Genomic DNA, 11,755 nt, shown 5'->3' on the forward strand with positions numbered 1-11,755 from the left:
CATGATAATATAATAATTTAAAATCTTATTTGATATTATAAACATTGGGTTAACAACATTTAACAAGATCGTTAACCTAAAGGTTTCAAAACAACACTTACATGTAACGACTAACGATGACTTAAAGACTCAGTTAAAATGTATATACATATAGTGTTTTAATATGTGTTCATACACTTTTGAAAGACTTCAATACATTTATCAAAATACTTCTACTTAACAAAAATTCTTACAATTACATCCTCGTTCAGTTTCATCAACAATTCTACTCGTATGTACCCGTATTCATACTCGTACAATACACAGCTTTTAGATGTATGTACTATTGATATATACACTCCAATGATCAGCTCTTAGCAGCCCATGTGAATCACCTAACACATGTGGAAACCATCATTTGGCAACTAGCATGAAATATCTCATAAAATTACAAAAATATGAGTAATCATTCATGACTTATTTACATGAAAACAAAATTACATATCCTTTATATCTAATCCATACACCAACGACCAAAAACACCTACAAACACTTTCATTCTTCAATTTTCTTCATCTAATTGATCTCTCTCAAGTTCTATCTTCAAGTTCTAAGTGTTCTTCATAAATTCCAAAAGTTCTAGTTTCATAAAATCAAGAATACTTCCAAGATTGCAAGTTTACTTCCAAGTTTTCTAAATCCATTCCAAGTAATCATCCAAGATCAAGAAACCTTTGTTACTTACAGTAGGTTATCTTTCTAATACAAGGTAATAATCATATTCAAACTTTAATTCAATTTCTATAACTATAACAATCTTATTTCGAGTGGAAATCTTACTTGAAATTGTTTTCGTGTCATGATTCTGCTTCAAGAACTTTCAAGCCATCCAAGGATCCTTTGAAGCTAGATCCATTTTTCTAATTTCCAGTAGGTTTATCCAAGGAACTTGAGGTATTAATGATGTTCATAACATCATTCGATTCATACATAAAAAGCTGTCTTATTCAACGTTATAAACTTGTAATCACTAGAACATAGTTTAGTTAATTCTAAACTTGTTCGGAAATAAAGTTAATCCTTCTAACTAGACTTTTAAAATCAACTAAATACATGTTCTATATCTATATGATATGCTAACTTAATGATTTAAAACCCGGAAACACGATAAACACCATAAAACTGGATATACGCCGTCGTAGTAAAACCGGGGGCTGTTTTGGTTGGGATAATTAAAAGCTAAGAAGAACTTTGATTTAAAAGCTATACTTCTGAAAAAAGGATTTTTCTTATGAACATGAAACTATATCCAAAAATCATGGTTAAACTCAAAGTGAAAGTATGTTTTTCAAAATGGTCATCAAGATGTCGTTCTTTCGACGGAAATGACTACCTCTTTCAAAAATGACTTGTAATTTGTATTTATGACTATAAACTTATACTTTTTCTGTTTAGATTCATAAATTTAAGTTCAATACGAAACCGTGGCCACTGGAATCACTCAAAACAGATTAGAAACGAAGAAATGGCGAGTAAAACAAGATTGATAAAAACTACTCATTTTACCTACGTGAAAGTTAGTAATAAATCTATTCCAACCATAACTTAATCAACTTATATTGTATATTATGTAATCTTGAGATACCATAGACACGTATACAATGTTTCGACCTATCATGTCGACCCATCTATATATATATTGCGGAACAACCATAGACACTCTATTTGTGAATGTTGGAGTTAGCTATACAGGGTTGAGGTTGATTCCAAAATATATATAGTTTGAGTTGTGATCAATACTGAGATACGTATACACTGGGTCGTGGATTGATTCAAGATAATATTTATCGATTTATTTCTGTACATCTAACTGTGGACAACTAATTGTAGGTTACTAACGAGGACAGCTGACTTAATAAACTTAAAACATCAAAATGTATTAAAAGTTTTGTAAATATATTTTGAACATACTTTGATATATATGTATATATTGTTATAGGTTTGTGAATCAACCAGTGGCCAAGTCTTACTTCCCGACGAAGTAAAAATCTGTGAGTTATAGTCCCACTTTTAAAATCTAATATTTTTGGGATGAGAATACATGCAGGTTTTATAAATGATTTACAAAATAGACACAAGTACGTGAAACTACATTCTATGGTTGAATTATCGAAATCGAATATGCCCCTTTTTATTAAGTCTGGTAATCTAAGAATTAGGGAACATATACCCTAATTGAAGCGAATCCTAAAGATAAATCTATTGGGCCTAACAAACCCCATCCAAAGTACCGAATGCTTTAGTACTTCGAAATTTATATCATATCCGAAGGGTGTCCCGGAATGATGGGGATATTCTTATATATGCATCTTGTTAATGTCGGTTACCAGGTGTTCACCATATGAATGATTTTTATCTCTATGTATGGGATGTATATTGAAATATGAAATCTTGTGGTCTATTGTTACGATTTAATATATATAGGTTAAACCTATAACTCAACAACATTTTTTGTTGACGTTTTAAGCATGTTTATTCTCAGGTGATTATTAAGAGCTTCCGCTATTGCATACTAAAATAAGGACAAGATTTGGAGTCCATGTTTGTATGATATTGTGTAAAAACTGCATTCAAGAAACTGATTTCGATGTAACATATTTGTATTGTAAACCATTATGTAATGGTCGTGTGTAAACAGGATATTTTAGATTATCATTATTTGATAATCTACGTAAAGCTTTTTAAACCTTTATTTATGAAATAAAGGTTATGGTTTTTTTTTTAAAATGAATGCAGTCTTTGAAAAACGTCTCATATAGAGGTCAAAACCTCACAACGAAATCAATTAATATGGAACGTTTTTAATCAATAAGAACGGGACATTTCATAAACTCTATAAATTCCAAGTTTTTGTGATAATTACCAATATTTTACCTAATGCAATTTTGTTGATTTCTAGTGTAATTAGTGTTAAATTGTTAGTATTTTATGCATGTATAACCTAGATTGATGCTATTTAACATGATTTGAAGCCAAAAACTTCAAAAATTTTAGAAATCTAGGGTTTGTGTTATTGAGCAATTTGGGGCTTTTTGATATAAACAGGTTATGGCCGATTTTTGTCAAGAATTATTGCTTAATTGAGTAGTGTAACATGTTTAGGTAGTTAAATGATCCAAACATTGATCCTAAACATGATTTTTGGAGATTAAAGTGGACTTTTTAAGTCCAAAATTCATGAACTTGATTAATTTGATATATTTGCCATTTGAGACTTGTTTAATTGCTAGTAATGACTATTTTGACATGTTATTTGAGTTAAATGCTTATGAACTTTGTCTACATTTTCATATATGCTTATTTGAAAAAGTGTAGAATTGTAAAAATTGTGAAAATGCGTATAAGTTTAAGTTTGATTTAACATGTTATTGTGATTGTTTTAAATTGTTATTTTGCTAACACTAATGCATATTTGGATGCACAAATTTTGTGTTTAATGTGTTTTACAGAAAGCCGATACTGGAGGTTCAGGATCATCATCATCTAGACAGCCTGCTCCAGCTCCAGAACCAGAACCAGAAATGCAATATGCACCTGAACAACAACCACAACAGGAACCACAACATCAGCCTGATTAGCACGTACCTTATTATGATTTGCTACAGTTACCTAATGAATTCATAGTATTTCCGCCACATCCACCTGTAGAATACCCAACGATTCCTGAACACACATTGCATCCTAATCTGAGATTCGATAGATGATGGAGAGATTACCCGGCATATCAAAGTAATAAATTTAAATTGGTAACAAAAGAGGTAGAGGTGCCGAGAGTAATTGATTGGAATCCTTTGGAAACGGTCCATCTAGCTGACCGTGTTAGACATCATTTGATTCAAAGGTATGGCAGTTCTTCTTTTACAGATTGGGAACGTCTTTTCACCATTCGTAGACCTGTTTATAAGGAATGGTGTGTTGAGCTAATGAGTACTATAGCGTTAAATGTAGATGTAGATAGGTTAGATGATAGAAGTTTTCTTAGATTTATCCTTGGCGGTAGGATGTACAGAATGTCCACGATGGACATGGCCAGGGCATTACAGATTTACACTCCTAGTGAATTACTACTACCCGATTGTATGAGTTTGATTTATCGTGGTGAAAGGGTAGATAGGAACTTTGACGCGAACGCCGTTTGGAGGCGTATGTCAAACTATAATGTTTTTACACTGGGAGGAAAACACTCCTACTTACATATTAACAAAGCCGAGCTTCGTGTAATTCATAGATTTTTGGCTAACTCGATTACACAGAGAGGTCACAATAAGGAAAAAATGACCTTACATGATTTATTTTACCTAAAGTGTATTCGAGACCCGAGAAGCTTTGTTAATATCCCTTACTGTGTTGGTTTTTATTTATCTAAAATGGTAGAAGGAATGCAGGACTGGAGTATAATAGGAGGAGGTATTTTTGTTACTCTCATTGGAGAGTATTTAGGTGTTGATAGGAACCAAGGGGGTCCATTACAGGTTTGTAGAGAACAGGATGAGACCATAGGATTGCGGGTTTATACGGGTGCTAAGGTATTGAAGAGTAGACGCAACCAGGCAATTCCCTATGAAGGTAATCATCCTCAGGTAGAGAGAGGCTCAGACGAGGAAATGGAGGAAGCGGAAGACATTAGGGATGTCTTTCGAGATGATATTCTTGACGTCCACGTTCGTATAGATGAGGAAGCAATGACGAGCGTGGCCAGACATAGTATGTACGAGCAGTGGAACTCCGAGCGAGTATACGAGGACTATAGGCGACGTCAACACGATAGCTGGTTAGTTCATCAGCACCCAATCATGAGCCAGCTATCATATCAGGTACCAAATAATTACGTGCCTACTCGAGCTGCTCATTTTCCGCCACACAACCCCGATATCCGACCACCCTTTAACCGGTATGACTATAACCAAGCCTATCAGAACACCTATAACCAACAATGGAACCCACCTGACGAGATGAACTGGAACCCCTATCCAGACTGATTTGGTTCCATTGGTTATTTTTATGATTTTTATGTTTTTATCTTTTTACTTATTCATGTTTAAACTTATGTTATTGGATATATTTATGTAATTTTTATCATTTTTATTATTATTGTGTACTAATATTTCACATTTAGGATTTGAAAGTGGGATATTAAGTCCCATTTCAAATTGCCATGCATGTTTATATTTGTATGTATGTATATTGTCGATTGTACAAAACAGGGTAAAACATCGCATTTTCAAAGACTGACATTAAGTTCAGCAAAAGCTACTAATTTTGACGACAAGATGAAAAATAAATATGATGTAACAACAAGACGGAATGAACAAATGATGTGCACCATTTATCATTCAGCAAACAAACGCCAATATGTTTGGAAACTTTGGTAACATTTAATCATTTTTCTACGCTAATCACCCTCAATAATTTAAATTGTTACTGATTTCTTGCAAATGAGGGCATTGCAAGATCTTAAGTGTGGGAAGGGGTTAAATTCTTTCGGATTTTAAAATTTTTAACTTAAACACTTGGTTACCATTAAAAATACTAGTAACGCAGTAGTTGTATTAGAATCTAGTGCTCTCTGATAATAAAGAACAGCCCTAGTCTTATATACTGACTACCCAATTCTAGTAAAAAATTTCAAAATTTTCAATTAAATGAATTTAAAATCATGTTTATACATATTTATGAACGATAAAACTAGGTGTTAACACCGAAATTATTGTTACCTCGGAAAGGACATAAATTGAGAAACAAACCAAAATGTTAGAATTCATTTAAAATGGAATAGAGGACAATAAAAAGGCAAATAAAAGAAAATAAAAGCCAAGTGTGGAAAAATTTACCAAGTTATTTAAAACATATATCACATATTTTTGTACAAATAATTGAAGATACTTTTGCTTTGGACTAATCTAATCAGTTTTACCCGATTTACTGTAATATATTTGAAAGAAAGATGGATCTACACGATGAATCAATTCCATCGTTAAAAGGAAGTAAAGTCTTCCGAAAAAGAAACGCGCTTCTTGATTTAGGTCATGAAGTTGTCGTCCAGACCAGCTGTAGGTTGACGAAAAATCTAGAAAAGTCATCTCTAAAATCAGCAGGAAATCCACGGACCTCAGCATAAACCAGGGTCGCCAAGTGGTCAGACTTATCCTAGCCATGAGAGGATCTGTCTTGTAAAATGGGGAGGACGCCGTGCAAATTTGCTGGATAAGACTAATGAATCAGATCCCCAGAAAGGATAATCTCCTTTAAAGATCAAAAATCAGCTTTTAAGACTGATATTACTCAATCCTTGAGATTGACCTTAAAGATTGAGAATTACAAACTCATGGAATTCGATGATATCTAAACTCGAGCTTGAACGAGAAAATATTTTGATCAAAATTACAAACCGATTTGTTTTCTGAAAACCTATTTTCAATGCGTTCATTACCATTGAACGTAAAATCCTAGGAATTCACCTAGAATTCATTAGGTCACCTGAACCAAATCGGGTGTCAACCGTAAGAACGGTGGTTGCATAGCATGGTCAAAGACAAGACCTTGTGCCATTCCGAAAAATTATAAGGGTGAGTTTTACTATTGATCCTACAAAGGATAGTAATTGCGTCCGACATGTTATAGACCATAATTAAAAGCATGTCAGGGGACATTGCCTTAACAGTTGCTTGTTCAACGCTTTCCTTTACAACCGGACGGTAGTTTAACGAAAGGTAATATACAGAACAAGTATACCGGATGTGTTGCTTTCCCAATACAAGGTTAGCAAGTGGGTGACACAAAACCACAAGTTTTGAGCTAAAATTTTCAAATCTGAAACCCACCAAACCCACAAAAATATTTTGCAAACATCGGTGAAGGGTTATTCCGGAAAACTTATCTAGGGTAAAAAAAAAAAAAAAAAAAAACTAGATTGAATTTTCCAAAAAGATCAAATGTTTTCATAAAGATCCAATTTCCTTAAAGGATCTAAATTTTATAGTCATGTGGGACTGTAAACCACATCGTTACTACCATTGTTTATACCGCCGTATAGAAATCACTGATGTACAAAGTGTGAAGAATAAAGAAGTGATTCTAGTATATTTCAAGACTATATTGCTTGAGGACAAGCAACGCTCAAGTGTGGGAATATTTGATAATGCTAAAAACGAACATATATTTCATCGCATTATCCCTCAAGAAAGACAAGCTTTTAGTTGCAATTGTCCTATTTACAAGTGATATTCGTTTAAATAATAAAAGGTGAAGACAAAAGACAGATTCGACGAATTGAAGATGCAAACGACCAAAAAGCTCAAAAGTACAAAGTACAATCAAAGAGGTTCCAATTATTGATAAGAAACGTCTCAAAATTACAAGAGTACAAGACACGAAACGCAAAGTACAAGATATTAAATTGTACGCAAGGACGTTCGAAAATCCGGAACCGGGACCAGAGTCAACTCTCAACGCTCGACGCAACGGACTAAAAATTACAAGTCAACTATGCACATGAATATAATATAATATATAATTAATTCTTAAAATTAATATATATATTATATTTTATTATAAAACCGTCGGCAGAAGAAAACAACCACATGTGAGCCTCCCCAGCTGGCCATGCGATCGCATGGCCTTGAAGGGCAAAGCTCATGCGATTGCATGAGCCCCTTTTTCTGGCCACAGCCCTATAAATTCACGTGTTTGGTTCAGTGTAAAACATATATCAATCCATCTCTCTATCTCACATACGATATATATATATATATATATATATATATATATATATATATATATATATATATATATATATATATATATATATATATATATTTATATTATAATTTTAATTTTAATTTTAATTTCTAATAATAAGGGTATGTTAGCGAATGTTTTAAGGGTGTAAGTCGAAATTCTGTCCGTGTAACGCTACGCTATTTTTAATCATTGTAAGTTATGTTCAACCTTTTTAATTTAATGTCTCGTAGCTAAGTTATTATTATGCTTATTTAAAACGAAGTAATCATGATGTTGGGCTAAATACTAAAATTGGGTAATTGGGCTTTGTACCATAATTGGGGTTTGGATAAAAGAACGACACTTGTGGAAATTAGACTATGGGCTATTAATGGGCTTTATATTTGTTTAACTAAATGATAGTTTGTTAATTTTAATATAAAGATTTACAATTGGACGTACCTATAAATAACCATATACACTCAATCGGACACGATGGGCGGGGTATTTATATGTACGAATAATCGTTCATTTAACCGGACACGGGAATGGATTAATAGTCTATGGAATTATTAAAACAGGAGTGAAATTATGTACAAGGACACTTGGCATAATTGATAGCAAAGTATTAAAACCTTGTTACAGTTTAAGTCCCCAATTAGTTGGAATATTTAACTTCGGATATAAGGATAATTTGACGAGGACACTCGCACTTTAAATTTATGACCGATGGACTGTTATGGACAAAAATCAGACGGACAAATTGAATAATCCAGGACAAAGAACAATTAACCCATGGGCATAAACTAAAATCAACACGTCAAACATCATGATAATGGAAGTTTAAATAAGCATAATTCCTTTATTTTCATATTTAATTGCACTTCTAATTATCACATTTTTATTTATTGTCATTGTATTTAATTGCACTTTTAATTATCGTACTCTTTAATTATCGCAATTTTATTTTATCGCACTTTTATTTATTGCAATTTCATTATCGTTATTTACTTTACGCTTTAAATTAAGTCTTTTATTTATTTAATATTTTACATTAAGTTTTAACTGCGACTAAAGTTTTAAAAATCGACAAACCGGTCATTAAAAGGTAAAAACCCCCCTTTATAATAATAATATTACTTATATATATTTGTATTTTTATAAATTAAAACTAATATAGCGTTAAGCTTTGTTTAAAAGATTTCCCTGTGGAACGAACCGGACTTACTAAAAACTACACTACTGTACGATTAGGTACACTGTCTATAAGTGTTGTAGCAAGGTTTAGGTATATCCATTCTATAAATAAATAAATATCTTGTGTAAAATTGTATCATATTTAATAGTATTTCCTAGTAAAATATAAGCTATTTCATATACACCTCGCATAACATCAGTCACCAGTACAACAACAATAACAATTACAACCACAATCGCAACAACTATCCCAACAACCGCAACAACAATCGCAACAATAACCGCAATCCTAACAATAACTACAACAAACATCCCAACAACTACAACAACCGTTTCAACAACAATAACAATCCCAACAACAACCTCAATAACAACAACGGCAACAAAAACCAAAAACAGCCATGTCATAGGTGTGAAGAAAATCACCAGGGATTTTGCACGACATTTTGCAACAGGTGTAAAAGAAATGATCATAGCGCGACAAAGTGTGAGATCTACGGACCAAAGTTTAATAGAACTAAGGGAGCAAATAATGCCGGAACAAGTAATGCCGAAACGAATAGTGTCGGAGCAAGTAATACCAACGCTGTTTGTTATAAATGTGGAAAACCGGGCCACATTATTAGAAATTGCCCGAATCAGGGGAATACTATTGGGCAGGGCCGTGGAAGAGTTTTCAATATTAATGCGGTAGAAGCACAGGAAGACCCGGAGCTTGTTACGGGTACGTTTCTTATTGACGATAAATCTGCTTATGTTTTATTTGATTCGGGTGCGGATAGAAGCTATATGAGTAGAGAATTTTGTGCTAAATTAAGTTGCCCATTGACGCCTTTGGATAGTAAATTTTTACTCGAATTAGCAAATGGTAAATTAATTTCAGCAGATAATATATGTCGGAATCGAGAAATTAAACTGGTTAGCGAAACATTTAAGATTGACTTGATACCAGTAGAGTTAGGGAGTTTTGATGTGATAATCGGTATGGACTGGTTGAAAGAAGTGAAAGCAGAGATCGTTTGTTATAAAAATGCAATTCGCATTATACGAGATAAAGGAAAACCCTTAATGGTGTACGGAGAAAAGAGCAATGCAAAGTTAAATCTTATTAGTAACCTGAAGACACAAAAACTAATAAGAAAAGGTTACTATGCTGTGCTAGCACACGTCGAGAAAGTCAATTCCGAAGAAAAGAACATCAATGATATTCCCGTCGCAAAAGAATTTCCCGATGTATTTTCGAAAGAATTACCGGGACTACCTCCACACCGATCCGTTGAATTTCAAATAGACCTTGTACCGGGAGCTGCACCAATAGCTCGTGCTCCATACAGACTCGCACCTAGCAAAATGAAGGAACTTCAGAGCCAATTACAAGAACTTTTAGAGCGTGGTTTCATTCGACCAAGCACATCACCGTGGGGAGCTCCTGTTTTGTTTGTCAAGAAGAAAGATGGTACATTCAGGTTGTGTATCGACTACCGAGAGTTGAACAAACTTACCATCAAGAACCGCTACCCACTACCGAGAATCGACGACTTATTTGATCAACTACAGGGCTCGTCTGTTTATTCAAAGATTGACTTACGTTCCGGGTATCATCAAATGCGGGTGAAAGAAGATGATATTCCAAAGACTGCTTTCAGAACACGTTACGGTCATTACGAGTTTATGGTCATGCCGTTTGGTTTAACTAATGCACCAGCTGTGTTCATGGACCTTATGAACCGAGTGTGTGGACCATACTTTGACAAGTTTGTTATTGTTTTCATTGATGACATACTTATTTACTCAAAGAATGACCAAGAACACGGTGAACATTTGAGAAGGGTGTTAGAAGTATTTAGGAAGGAAGAATTGTACGCTAAGTTTTCAAAGTGTGCATTTTGGTTGGAAGAAGTTCAATTCCTCGGTCACATAGTGAACAAAGAAGGTATTAAGGTGGATCCGGCAAAGATAGAAACTGTTGAAAAGTGGGAAACCCCGAAAACTCCGAAACACATACGCCAGTTTTTAGGACTAGCTGGTTACTACAGAAGGTTCATCCAAGACTTTTCCATAATAGCAAAACCCTTGACTGCATTAACGCATAAAGGGAAGAAATTTGAATGGAAGGATGAACAAGAGAAAGCGTTCCAGTTATTGAAGAAAAAGCTAACTACGGCACCTATATTGTCATTGCCTGAAGGAAATGATGATTTTGTGATTTATTGTGACGCATCAAAGCAAGGTCTCGGTTGTGTATTAATGCAACGAACGAAGGTGATTGCTTATGCGTCTAGACAATTGAAGATTCACGAACAAAATTATACGACGCATGATTTGGAATTAGGCGTGGTTGTTTTTGCATTAAAGACTTGGAGGCACTACTTATATGGGGTCAAAAGTATTATATATACCGACCACAAAAGTCTTCAACACATATTTAATCAGAAACAACTGAATATGAGGCAGCGTAGGTGGATTGAATTGTTGAATGATTACGACTTTGAGATTCGTTCCCACCCGGGGAAGGCAAATGTGGTAGCCGACGCCTTGATCAGGAAGGACAGAGAACCCGTTCGAGTAAAATCTATGAATATAATGATTCACAATAACCTTACTACTCAAATAAAGGAGGCGCAACAAGGAGTTTTAAAAGAGGGAAATTTAAAGGATGAAATACCCAAAGGAGCGAAGAAGCATCTTAATATTCGGAAAGACGAAATCAAGTATAGGGCTGAAAGGATTTGGGTACCAAAATTTGGAGATATGAGAGAAATGGTACTTAGAGAAGCTCATAAAACCAGATACTCAATAC

Source organism: Rutidosis leptorrhynchoides, chromosome 10, assembly GCF_046630445.1.
Source record: "Rutidosis leptorrhynchoides isolate AG116_Rl617_1_P2 chromosome 10, CSIRO_AGI_Rlap_v1, whole genome shotgun sequence".
Taxonomy (NCBI): domain Eukaryota; kingdom Viridiplantae; phylum Streptophyta; class Magnoliopsida; order Asterales; family Asteraceae; genus Rutidosis; species Rutidosis leptorrhynchoides.